This window comes from Mauremys reevesii, linkage group 7 (genome assembly GCF_016161935.1).
Source record: "Mauremys reevesii isolate NIE-2019 linkage group 7, ASM1616193v1, whole genome shotgun sequence".
Lineage (NCBI taxonomy): Eukaryota > Metazoa > Chordata > Testudines > Geoemydidae > Mauremys > Mauremys reevesii.
In genome coordinates this window covers 27,311,571-27,325,531 of record NC_052629.1, presented here as the reverse complement: position 1 = coordinate 27,325,531, position 13,961 = coordinate 27,311,571, and the positions used below count along the sequence as shown (strand labels likewise).

General features: G+C 41.1%; 1 long non-coding RNA gene across 3 annotated transcripts in view; it reads right to left on the bottom strand.

Annotated features, from left to right (window-relative positions):
• Positions 1-13,961, bottom strand: part of LOC120409090 — a 77,455-nt gene that overhangs the window by 34,586 nt on the left and 28,908 nt on the right. Inside the window, exons 5-7 of one of the 3 annotated variants that reach the window (XR_005601115.1) lie at positions 12,177-12,340; positions 5,119-5,367; positions 2,833-2,968 (exon numbers count right to left, since the gene is read on the bottom strand). This is a non-coding gene — a long non-coding RNA (uncharacterized LOC120409090). Of the gene's footprint in view, positions 1-2,832; positions 2,969-5,118; positions 5,368-12,176; positions 12,341-13,961 lie in introns of those variants that run through there. The other 2 variants (XR_005601116.1, XR_005601117.1) reach the window with 2 other exon arrangements.

The following is a 13,961-nucleotide window of genomic DNA, read 5'->3' as shown; positions in this document are numbered from 1 at the left end:
CTGAAATCTCCTTCTCCAAGAACATGGAGGAGACCTAGATCAGTCAAATACAGGTGGGGGAAAAAAAGTTTTGGAGGATTATTATGGACAATGTTATCTGAATAGTCTCTGAATGTTGTGTTCAAATCACTTGGGTCTGCAAAGATTCTTGAGATGAATATTTTGAGAGCCAGGTTTCTGGTATCTCCTGCTTTGTTCCATTGGAGATATTATAAGAACAACTATTCTTCTGGTCCCAGACAGAATAGGGAAGTATAGTGAAAATAAAAACACTATCTTGGTTTCTCATTCATGTGAAGAACTTCCCATATGTAATAAATGTTAGTAGAAAGAGTAGACTGGGTCTGTGGAATTTTTAAGATTGTATTGTAGGCCCTGCAATGAATTATCTTATTTCCCAACTGCAAATTCCTTTGAATATAGCTGTTCATATTTATCTACAGAGACTTTACTAGCTCATCTGGTTAAAATACCAGACCTGTCTACAAGCTGAGCCTTTAAAAGAAAGAAAAAAAATATCACAAAAGCAGACAACTGCACTTAAGGCCTGATTCAATTCCAATCAATGGGGGCTGGGTTGGGCCACAAGTGCAAGAAGGAAGTGGGGAAACAGGAGAGTTTAAATTTAATCTATTCCACATTTTGTAAATCAGGTTTACAAACCAGGACCTAATATCACTTGCAATACAATAGTGACAATAGCGCAGGTGTTACACCTTGCCCAGCAGTAATACAGTTCCCTAGTCCAGATAAACTATTTGGCTTTACAGCTTATCCACTCAGGACTAGAGTACTATCTCCTAAAATGGGAGCCTGTTCAATGATCTCTTAATTAGCTCTATTTTTTCCTGTTGTTCAGACTAATTAGAACTACAAGGCAATTTCTCTCCCATTCATTTTAAAGGGAGTCTTGATTTATGTAATGAAGACCACAGACCTCCTGCTAGTGAGAAAAGAGTTTTTTGCAGCATGCACAAAAGCACAACTTAATTTGTTACAATTAACATCTTCTCCTTCACCCTAAAACCTTTGCAATAATCTAGCCAGAAAGCTGAGCAAGAGGCAACTGTGACAGTCAGTTCTTCCTATAGCTAGTGAGCAGCTGAGTCTATTGCTCACATCTGGTCCAACATTTGTTCTAATACTAACTAGCTATTCAGTTTGACCACATTTTATCCTTTTCTATTCTCCTTTAAAAAGAAAAGGACATAAAGTGGTTGTTTTGCTCAAATCCATGTTTGAGGGAGCAGCTGTTTGTCAGGAAAAAACAGTGATATCCATGTGGGAGCACATGTATTTTTACTATTCATGCCAGAAGTGCTTTTACCTGTTTTTAATGTTTCAGTCATTCAATCAGGGAGCAGAGACAATACTGCCTGACTAAGGAGACCAATCACATGTTGTGAGAAGTCCAAGACATACTGAATGGAAATAGAGTTTGCAAACAATCCACAGGTTGAAATGTTCATGTAAATTGGTTCAAGCAACTAAAAATGTTATTTGTAAGAGTCAAGTGTGAGCATTTTTGTAAAGGGTGCTAAGTGCAACAAAAATAAGCCTACAAATAGGACTGCAGGCTGGGAAATTGTTGCTTTATTCAACTACCTCACAAAAGTGTGTGTGTGGGGGGAAGGTTGTCCTTAGGGAAGTTGAGAAGGGGTGGAGTACAGCTCATCTCATAATACCCAGTTATCCCTATCATGACCAGCGTACTACAACCATGAATTATGAACATGTTAGAAAGTTCTCACCATCAAAAACAATACTGGAAAAATTTTCACCTCCCATTTGAGGCGTCTAAATGAGTGGTGTGACTGTCAAGAATGCTCAGCACCCAATACCTTCAGTAGTTTTCAGTGAGAATTACTGGGTCCTGAACTCCTTTGAAAAATCTAGCCCCATTGCATTTAGGGATCTAAATGGGATGTGAAACCCAGATCTGCAAAGGTATTTAGCTGCCTAACTCTCATTGTTGGAGTTAGACACCTAAATGCCTTTGAGGAGCTGAGCCTAAATTACTTTGAAAATCTGGCCCCTAAGCTGTATTTGCAGCACAGTGCTGCTAGGTAAAGCACAAACTCTTCAATACACAAGTCTCAGAATGCTGCTAGCTTTATTGTGAATAGTCATCATGGCCCAAATCCACATAGGTATTTTGGCTTCTAACTTCCATTGATTTCACTGCAAGTTAGGAGCCTATACCTTTGTGGATCTGGGCCCATGGTGTTTAAATCAAGGTATCATAGTGCAAAAAAAGTTTGTGATGTCTTCTGGCTACCCCAGCCTCCCAGTGACAACCCCTTAGGAACTAGAAGTTATTCTTGGGTTTTCAGTACAACAGCCCTAACGTAACCAGACCTGCTTCTTCATGGCCCCTTCATAGGTATGACCCCGTGAAGCCTATCTTGTCCCCACAATGCTTGGTTCAAAGCCTTTCTAAAAACTTTTCCCTAGAAGATACTTTAATCCTTGATGCCTTTGATGTTCATGCTATGATGCCTCGTTGGTCAGTTACCAGCCATACTAGATTTAAATCCATTGGGTACAGACCTGGGGCACTCACATCACACACTGTTCCAACTAGGTGTCCCTGTCTTTGTTTCTCTAGAAACTCAGATAGAGAAGCCAAGATTAAGAACAAATGGATGTACTACTCTTCCTCTCACAGCATGATCACATGCTGACAGCTGCAGGTTTGCAACAGCAGCACCAGAGATACTAACTCCACCACTGTTCAAAACACATTTACTCCTTGTTGGTTTAGTTAAATAACAGTTGTGCCAGTTGAAGGTAAGGAACAACGAGATAGTGATGGCATACACACATTGTTTTATTAAAGGCTTTAAATCTGATGTTCTGAGGTTGGTAATGGTAACTACTCATCTATAAATCAGTTAAGAAAAATCAGGACTCTAGATTATACTCATCTGGGAATTTATTATCCAGATCAGGGGTGGCCAACAGGAGCCTGAGAAGGAGCCAGAATTTACCAATTGTACATTGTCAAAGAGACACAGTAATACTTCAGCAGTCCCCCCCTTAAATCCCCCCCCACTGATCAGCACCTCCCCCTCCCTCCACGCACCTCCTGATCAGCTGTTCTGTGGCACACAGGAGGCTCTGCGAGGGCATGGCAGGCACAGGGGAGGGGGTTGGAGTCGGGGGCCTGTGGCAGAACCAGGGGTTGAGCAGTGAGCCCCCCACCCCACTTTGGAAAGTTGGTACCTGTTGCTCCAGCACCGACTCCGGGGCTGGAGCTACAGGTGCCTATACAAGGAGTTGCATATTAACTTCTGAAGAGCTGCATGTGGCTCCGGAGCCACAGGTTGGCCAGTGCTGATCCAGATGCTGGTAATGGAAACAGCTGACTCTTCCCCAACTGGTCTATTCAGAATGAATTACTATGAACCAAATTCTGCCCTTAGGTACACATGCAAAACTTCCTGAGATGTGTAAGGGAGTTAACTGGGTTGGAGGATAGTTACTCTCAAGGAAAAAGAAACTCCTCTCTGAGAACTTCTCTCAAACCATCTTTTGAAAAAAATGCAACAATGAAAGGAAATGGGAACTATGCACAAGTCCAAGGGCAGAGTTTAGTGCTGTGTTTTGTTTTATTTACAAGCTCAAGAATGAACATTTCTAGTAAAAACTGTTCCGTTTCTTCTTTCCTTCCTCTTTACTGCAATTTAACTAGGCAATTAACCAAATACTTCTCATGTCCAATTTGGGCTCAATCCAACTCCCCTTGAAATCCAAAACAGCCTTTCTATTGACTTTAATCAGGCCTTTAATTTTGCTAATTGAACTGCTTGTCTAGATTTCACTCTCTTACTTGAGTGAGGGAACAAAAATGAATTATTCACAGCAATGTTGATAATTATGGATGTTGCTCTATTTCTGATTCAGGACTAAAAACATCACTCAGTTCCTAAGACAGACAGGATTTTCTGACCAGCTGCCCTGAAGCATCAATTCTAGCTGTAGCTTAGCACTATGTTTTGGCTTTTGATTTAGTTCTGGGTCATCTTACTCCACTGGAATCCACCAGATGCCTCCAGCAGCCACAATTTCAAAAACAGAATGAAACTTAACAAGGAATACATTTTACACCTGCATGATGCTCTAGCACTGCCTCAGGTGCTGAGTGGGAACATTAGGGAAGCCAAAACAGAACAGAATCCCCTCCCCACATTTTACAATGAAAATACTTTAGAAGACAGGCCCATGCTCTGACAGGCCTCTTCTCCTCAATGGTGCAACTATCCCACTCCCAAAACAAACTCTAATATGGTTCTATTTCTTCCCTCTGTAGGATTAAAATGTAAATGGGAGATCCCACCCCAGTGTATATAAAGGACCCAACCTGAGAGTCCTGTTTTAGGGACCAGCCAGGCTGGCCACATCTCTTATTAAACTGACTAGAGCTTTTTTCCTAAACATTGGCCACATCTTTCTTCTGGCATCTGGACCCAGTAGATTAATTAGTCCCAGCTGCATATACTCTCCAGACACTTAACCTGTCTGATCCAGTTACAGATCCCCACAATTGTAACTGGGAGAGGAGGTTTGGGGACTGGGTTCTGTGGGTACCCTCAGCCCATCTACTTAAGGGCCCCTCATGGCCAGATAGGTAGAATATCCTCTCAAAAGGCCAGAAGAATATTCCCCCCCTCCAAAGAGTAGACTATTAGTATTGTAGGTGCACAGTAATACTGTGTGTGAACCTCAGAAGGTTAACAGCTGAAATGCTGAAACAGGGAATATGAAGGTGGGCATAATTGGAATTAAAGGAATTTTCATGACTGTTTTGCCTCTTCACTAAACAAAAAAACTCACTGTAAAATTACAGTCAATAGTAACAGTGAGCTAGGATTCTTTCCACAGAGGAAACCCCAGCATTTGCTTTTTAGAAACTGGTAACTTGAGGTTAGAGTGAGCAACATTTCTTCCCTTTGCTTCCCTCTCCTCCAACAAAAAAATTGTTTTATATTTGTGAGAATTTTTCCCCCCACATGGCACAACACATTTGTTTTATCCATATTACAAAAACTTAGATTATTTTCTACAGCAGCTGTTGTAAAAGGATGACTCAAGTGTAACAAAAATAAGTCTACTCACAGGACTGCAGGCTGGGAACTTGCTTCTTTACTGAACTCCAAAACAACAGAGTGGGGAAGAAAACTCCTACTGACTTATCAGGAACGAAGGGGATGGAATAAGGCTCCATCCCATAATACTCAGATTAACATCTTGATGTCTCCTTTAGTACAGCAGTGGTTTTAAAACTGTAATCCATGGATTGCTGGTGGCCTGTGGAGAGCTGATTGGTCACATGGTACTGGGTTTCTAGTGAGAGAATCAGAACAGCTATGACAGAAGAGGAAACAAAAATATAGACAGTGGGATTGATTAACCTTTTTTCCCCTGAAACACTTGTTGAATCAAAGACAGATACTGCCCCTATTACCTCTTAATGTGTAAGCAAATGCTGTAATTGCTTCAGGAGTGTTACACAATTGCATTTGCAGCCACACAAACTAAGAGAGATGAGATGGTTATTATTAGACTATGGTTCATATTTTGAATATAGGAGCCCCTGTTTCTAGAGCAGAGAGTGGTGGGATAAGGATGCTTACCTTTTTAAGTGTTTTGAGATCTACTTATGAAAAGCCTAATATAAAGAGCTAAGTATAACAACAACAACAAAGCACCAAAGCAGAACTGGGCTCAGGAAAAAAAGTAGCAATTATATGCAACTTGCAGGCTGCATGACTTATCTAGTATAAACTAACTCAAATGTGGACAAAATGTGTCTGTTTTTCTCTTAGGAATCCCAGTTTACCTTCACCCTTTATCTTAGTGCACAGATATAGTTATTAGATCATTTTTATGGAATGTTTCACAACAGCAACATTTTAATGAATTGCAGAATTAAACATTTACCAAGTTTTTTCAAATAAATGATTAATTACCACTCAACACATCCATCACATTTATTAGCTGACTTATTTAAGAATAGTTTTTCATAACTGGCCAACTGAAAAAGGCTGACGTTATGTTTTGTTTCTTGTTTGACTGCTTCTAGTAAATACATTAGTTATAACACACAAGGATAGGCATTTAAAAGTTTTTTCACACTATTTTTTCCACAGTTTTAATTTTTCAATTTTTGAGACACTACATAGAAAGCTAGATTCTCTGCACTGAGAACAATGCAAGATCAGAGAATTCTTCACCAAGTATTTAGGAAAATATATTTCTCCATCTGAAAAACGCCTGGGAAACTTAGAAAAGATTCAATTTAACAAGATCATCATGAGGGGATTTTTGATAAGTTTACTATTATGAATATTCAACAGCAAGATTCGAGTGATCTTCAGGCTTCTCTCATGCACCTCAAACACTATTGCTAATTTACATTTTTCATTGAAGGATTTGATTCCTTTGCATTTATCCAAACTTAGCAGACTTGAAAAGTAGAGCTGATCAGAAAATGCAATTTCCATCTCCCGGGAAATTCTGAGATTTTGAAATCTGTTTTCATTCCAAACCAGAACAAAAAGTTGAAATCTCAAAACTTCCCGTGGAATAGACATTTTAAAAAAAGTTAATTTGGAAACATCAAAATGTTTCATTTTGATAATGTTGATATATATACACATACCCTACAGTATAAGAGTTGAAATAAAATGAAAAGGAAATAAAATGAGTCAAAATGATTCATTTCTCCACACCTAAAATTGACACATTCCCCTGAAACATTTAGCTTTTGAATAAACTGCATTTTCCAATGGAAAACTGTTCCATCAAAAAAATAAAAACAAATAAAAAAATTGACCATCCCTATTGAAAGGTTGGGGGGGGGGTATGGAAGGAGTGCAAGCATATGCAGCAATTAAGTTGTTGTCAACCTAATATGCCCTTTCCCTTTAATACAGTTGGAGTGACGGGTATTCTAAATGCTCTAAATATTGACCCAGAGTAAAGCTATCAGATAACACAGATAAGGTCATCCTTTGTCATTAAGGACAAGCTATTGAACATTTAAAATCAGTATTGCAGCTTCTTCTGAGAGAAGAGTATGAAATTAAAAAAAAACAACAGCATTTCACTTGCAGGAAGGCTGCTAACATGCATTGTGATAAAATTCTGTCAATTAAAGCCATTCGGTTCCTGCATCTCATAATCTCTCTCAAATTAGGATTTTCTCCTAAGGACTCTCCCTAGTTCTGTCATGTACTGTAGCTCGACACTATGATAATACAGTTACGACATGAAAATGGAAAATAAAAGAAATTGAGCTTATGGCTCGGAAGAGAAGAGTTATTACCAACTGATACTAAAACTGACAACTTCTGTTTCACTACAGCCCAATTCTGACTTCAGTGAGAGGTTTGCTCAATTAACAGTTGCAGAATTTGGCCCTTAGATTGTAAATTTCTTGAGACAGAGACTGTATCTTACTTTATATTCTGTACAGCATCATGCATGCCCTTGGTACTCCAAATAATAAACAACGATTTTTAAAATTTGCTAGGTAGATCCATGTATTTGAGAGCTGAAGCAGGATAGGGTGGTTGTAAAATATCTGATCTGCTTGTTGTCCAGTTTTGCCAGCCTTTGGAAAATGATCTGGCTTTCAGAATTAGAACTGGAGTCATTTCCCATTTTTGCTGTTCTTCTTCCACTTACTTGCACTCTGTCGTTATGTCTTTAGGAGAGGAGTGGATTTTCTCCCCACTTTTATATGTCATTCTTTTCTCCCACTTTATGATACTTTAGATGTGGGGGAGCAGTTTACAATTGGAAACATTCACATTTTTAAAAACAAATACTAGAAACATTCTATTTTTAGAAAGCAGAAATGGTGAGGTATTTATATCAGTCCAACTATTTTCAAAGTGATGAGGTGGGATAATAGAGGTGGAAAAATCAGGTTATACCACAGTAAATCTGTTCGCTTCCCTCCACCCTTAGGATTCCCCTAAGCAAACCAAGTTCTCTCTGTTGCTCAGATAGGCTTACATCAGCCTGTTTTTCATATCATCCACCTAGGATCCAATGTCCTGAGGTCTGTAGACCCTTGGGAGCCACCTGTATCCCCAATGCCTCCTAAATAGAATCACAGAAATTTGAGAAAGACAAGATTTCTGATAGAATTTTCTGAGCATGTGTAATATCTTCTTTTAAACAGTGACAAATTTATCTTTTCTTATTTCTCCACTACAGGGAGTTTTTTGCGCCTTGCTCTGAAGCATCTGTTCCTGGTCACCCTAAAGAGAAGATTGGACTAGATTGACCACTGGTCTGATGCAGTCTGACAACTGCTATGTTCCTATGTGTAGCATAGGCAAGAAGATTAATGTTCCAATCATGGACTAACGACCTGCCACATCAGTTCTTAGTCACAGGAGTGAAAAACAACCTTCAGATTAGATACATTTTTTTGTGTAGCTAAATCAAAAGTAGCCTAATGGGGTTTGATTACTCTCTTTTCCTTTTAATTTTTTAACATATTAAAAACCTCATCCGCTCCTCCCCCTCCTCCCCAGGAAAAGCAAAAAACAAGAATAAAACCCCCAAACTTGCTCACATTAGAATAAATGCTGTGATATCTTCTAGGTACAGCGTGCAGAGAATTTTATGACAAACTCATATGGGGCTTTTAAAAGAGGTTTTACAACAAAGCTACTGCAGACCATTTAGCTGATGAGTAATGCTACAACAATATGCACTGTACTCATTTGGGATATGGGCCTCTCCTGGATGGAATTAGATCTGCTCATATGTATGTATAGGAGGCTCCCTCTTCTGGGTAAGCTAGCAGAGCTGTTGCCTTTAACTCACTGATTGGAAGGAAGCCAAATTCAGCTCCTATATTCAGTGAGGATGTTTAGAACTTCTGTTCCTTTTACAATGGTCTCTCTTGGGCAGGGACTTTATTTCTTTACTGTCTGTAAAACTCTAAGCACCAAAAATATGATATAATAAATACCATGATCATTAGCTATATTTATTACCTGTAAAAATGTGGTGCCATGACTATTAATTGTTACAACTAAAAAAAAAGAAAAGAAAGGACACAGGTTCCTGTTCTGAACAACTTCAGCAATGGGGTTGGGGTGGGGAACAAGCCAACCAGCACAAAGTATGTGTAGGAAAGTGTAATATTGGGAAGGATACTGCTTTCCTATTTATTTATATGATTCTACATATACTGTATATTGCACTTTAAGGCAGGATTGTTCACGCAGTGTAAAATAACTAGAATATGCTGTATGCAGTGCTTAATTTGTGTCAGGGCTTGCCAGAGCCGAGCCCCAGCACCTCTAGGCTTCGCAGTTCATAGCCCCAGCACCTGTGGGCTTACCTGCCTCAGTTATGAATGTAAAGAAAATGAGCAATTTATTTATTCATTTGAGCCCTGGCACTTCTTTCATTACAAATTAAGTACTGGATATACGCTTCCTTACTTATTTGGGGACTACCGTATTTTCCGGCGTATACGACGACTGGGCGTATAAGACGACCCCCTAATTTTTCACTTAAAACATAGGTTTTGGCCTATACTCGCCGTATAAGACTACCCCCCCTTCCGAGGCTGAAGGACCCACCACCGAAGACCCGGTAGGGAAGCATCCAGTGAGTACACTCCCCACCCACGTCCTGCCCCCCCTCAGAAACCACAAGCCATAACCCCCCCTGCCCTGCTCCTTGTCCCCTGACCACTCCTTCCCAAGACCCCCAACCCTAACTCCCCCCCAGGACCCCAACTCCTGCCAAACTTGCCCCGCTCCCTGTCCCCTGACTGCCCCGACTCCATCCACCACCATCCCAACAGACCCCAGGAACTCCCACGCGGCGCCGACCCAACCCCCCCCTCCCCATCCTCTGTCTGCCCCCCCAGAACCTCTGCCCGATCCAACCTCTCCTCCCCCGCCCCAGTCCCAGCCCTGGCCTCTTACCCCTGCCGGGGGCCAGGGTCGGAGCCGCAGTCGCGGGGCCCGACTCCCCAATAACTAATCATGCCTGAGGGCAGAATGCTTTCCAGAGCTTTATGTACCACAGTATAGAAGCTGTGAAAGGTACTCTAAACTGAGCTCCACTGTCCAAAGACTTGTAAATGTTGCTTAGTACATCTAGTTCACAGAGTAACATTTAGTTATGTTTTAACAATACATTTCTCGTTGAAATATTTTCCCTTCCCTGCTTTAATCCTTTCCCCTATTTGAACTGAAGCCTTTTCTAAACAGAATGGCATTTGGCAGTGGAAAATTACAATGGAGAGTTCTTAGTACAGAGGAACACAGTACGGAACAGCAGAGCATAAGGCCTTAAACAACATTTGGTGGAATGTGTTGCAACATTACTGGAAATTAAAAGATTGCTATCATTGTGACTCAACAAAATGTGATCATCACAGGACACTGACCCTGCCCTCAGTTCCTGTACACAACTCTGTACAGTCAAAGCCTCATATTTACTATGTGACAGTAGTAAAAATGCTATCACCAGTCCGTGGGCTTGATGCTCATAATTGCTGAGATGCTGAGATCTTTGCAATGGTGCATTTTAAAGCTAGTTCTTAATATACTCCATGCAATATATAGGCATCTAATAATTACAAATCACACTCTCAGATGTTTACTAGCAGCCTGATCTTCTCTTTCTGAATATGCAAGCAGAAGGAACACAGACGGGTGCAAGGAAGAACCAGACCAGTGGCTCCATAGCATAATGCACCCCTGAGAACCTCCAGTCCAGATCCATGAACCTGTTATTCTGCAGCAGCACTAGCAACTCAAGTGTGTATGCATCCAAGATGCTAGGAATGTATTCAGGCTGGCTAGTCCCTCCCATCACTTGCATTGCCACATCTACACTCAGGGCCGGCTCCAGGGTTTTTGCCGCCCCAAGCGGCGGGGGGGAAGCCTCGATCGCTTTTTTTCCCCCACACACACTGCTTTCTTCTTCGGCGGCAATTCGGAGGCAGGTCCTTCCCTCCAAGAGGGACCCACTGCCAAATTGCCGCCAAAGAGCCCTTCCCCTTGGCTGCCCCTTGCTAAGCTGGTGCCTGGAGCCAGCCCTGTCTACACTTTATTTTTAGCTCATTAGCACAATCAGAGCTAGCACAGGATTGTCTCCTCTAACTGGAAATCACACCCCTAGCTCAAAGCGTAGACATACCCTAAGTGGGTGGACATGGTCTGAAAAAGGTTAGTGGTGGCTTCCCCAGGCCCGACTGCGTATCTACCACAATCCTTGCAGACTATGCCAGATTCCCAGTCTCTCACTCTCACTGTCTAGCTCAAGCAGCAGCAGAAGAATGTGGATCTGGTGGGCCTGGGTTGAACCCCTGCTGATGAGATGAGCTTGGATGGGTCTCAGTTCCAGCTCTCTTTCACAAACCCACTGCCACACTTTGCACTAAGTGGCTGACTCAGCACAGAGACTAAGAAATGCCTGGGCCTGAAAAGTGAACTGCCCCTGTTGTCCTAGAATATGTTCCCCTGCCCCAAACCATAGCTTGATGGCAAGGCAGTGTGTGAGGAAAACTTGTCCTACTGCCTCTTAGATAAACATAGAGCCTTCACGCACCAAAGCGTCTAGCCAATGCCTTTCACCAACAGTAAACCTACAGTTTGTTTTTAAGATGAAGATGTAAATATGAAGATTTATCTCATTGAATATCACACATGGAGCGTCACAAAAATTGGCATCTATGTGTCTGAGGGTTTACACTGCTGCCCATCATTGTAGTATGAGTGTCTTCCATATAAAATCAATAGCAAGGTCCCTAGTGGAATGCGTGGAGTTTCTGGTACTTCTCCTTTGGGGTAAAAACTCTGCTTGGGGGTAGGGTTTTTGTTTTTCATTGTTTGGGTCGGGGTGGGGGAGTGTTGGTCAAGACTTTTGTTAGGAACAGGTGTCAGTTATTCTATGTACTTTTATATATCTTGTACAGCACCAATAACTCCCATAGTGCCAGGTTTGCACATGACCAGATGGGATCTTAGGAGTCTGAAATATATTTTGGAAGTCAAATAAATTTATCAGTACTGAAAAAACAAAATGCAACCTTCTGGTAGGGTTCCCACCCTACCCCTTAAAGGCTGCATATGACAGATGGTTATGAGGTGCCATTCAACTCAAAATTCAGACATCATGCTAGTCACCTTTTTGGGACTCAGAAGGAATTTTCTCCTCACTCCTAACTTTGCCTGGGTCAGATGGGGTTTTCTTCACCTTCCTCTCAGAAGCCCAGGGTATGTTAGAGTGTAAAATCCATGTTAAGCAGGTACTCAGTGCAGGTAATCAATCAACAAAGGGTCCCAGTTCCCTGAAAAATCAGAATTGGAAGTGGATTAGGAGAAGGCATCACCTAAAGAAGGTGGGAAATGGGGATGGGGCTCTTAATGACTGGTACAGCATGGAGACAGCCCCTCCCCGTACAGCCTTCGTAACACTCAGAAGAGGGAGGGCAGAGAAGTCCCAGTGATGGTGCTGCAACTGGATTAACAGGTGGAGGGAGGCCGGGAGCAGGGCTCACAGTAGCTCTCCATCCAGTGGAATATATTACAGTGGGAAGGATTATCTGCCTGGTGAGTTACTGGTGGATTATTCCCAGATATTTCTTAATTGGGGTGACCAGATGTCCCGATTTTATAGGGACAGTCCTGATTTTTGGGGTCTTTTTCTTATATAGGCTCCTATTACCCCTCACCCCAATCCCGATTTTTCACATTTGCTGTCTGGTCACCCTATTCTTAATACAGTTGTGGCCTAGATAAAGCACATTCAAGATGTCTTGTCTTTCTTCCTGCAGTGTTCAGAACAATGTGTGTTTACTTTGTAGGGTCAGAACTTTTTGATGTTACACACAGTGATGGCAAAACAATATACTGAAACCGAGTCACTCATTATCTGAAGTAGCTGATGACATTTCCGATTCAGCATGTAATCTTTCTGGTTCACTAAAGGATATATCTTATTCACCAGGAAAAATATCTCCAGTATCTAAATAGGGGGCTTATGGAAACTGATTTACTGGGTGATGAATTTCACAGCTTCTCTAACCATACTGTAAACGCTTCTGGGCAGGGAGCTCAGTCTTTATTTATTATTCTGTCTGTAAATCACAATGCACACCAAGGGTGCTATGTATAACAGTATATATCATAGCACAGTTGGTAAAATATCTATTGTAGTTCAGTAAGTGGTATATCTGATTCAGCAGTTTATTAATATTCTTCAGAGTCCAGTTTTTTTCAGTAAGTGAATTGAAACCATTTCACTATGCAGCACATCAAATTCACTGTGCAGTGTAGCAGTGGATTGTATACATTTTATAAGAAATCTGCATTTATGTGCTGTGTAAAATATGTAAAAAATGTATTTTGAACTATGTGGCATTTCATAGAAAGAATCTGAAAAATCCAGAACACTCAGTTATGTTTTCTCTAACATATGGCAGTATATAAACATCAGAATGCTGTCATCATGTAAATGAGAAAGAGCAAGATAATAGAATGGAAGATTTCACAACTGTTAAAGATCAGAGGACATTTCTCTACGACATCCGTTATCAACCTGAACAGATGTCAAGAGAGATGAAGCAAAAAGGCAATCTGATAGTGTGATTAATTTTTTTCAAAAGTACAAAAACAACTATTGCATTAAAGACAGCTAAAAATACACACTACCATCTCAACATTGCTTTTTCAAGTGTGTGCAATTGCTGGAGTTGCCACAGGAATGTCATGTGATTATGAGGGGAGGGATCCAGGAGACAATAACTTTGTTAAAATATGGTTCACACTGTTTTGAACCCTTGATCTAGGAAGAAGCAAGCTTGATATGTAAAGTGTTCAGGCTTCAGCTATTATTTTTATTATCTTTATAGTGGTAGCACTCAGGATTGGCACCTCATTGTGCACGGCACTGTACTCTCTCTCTCTCTC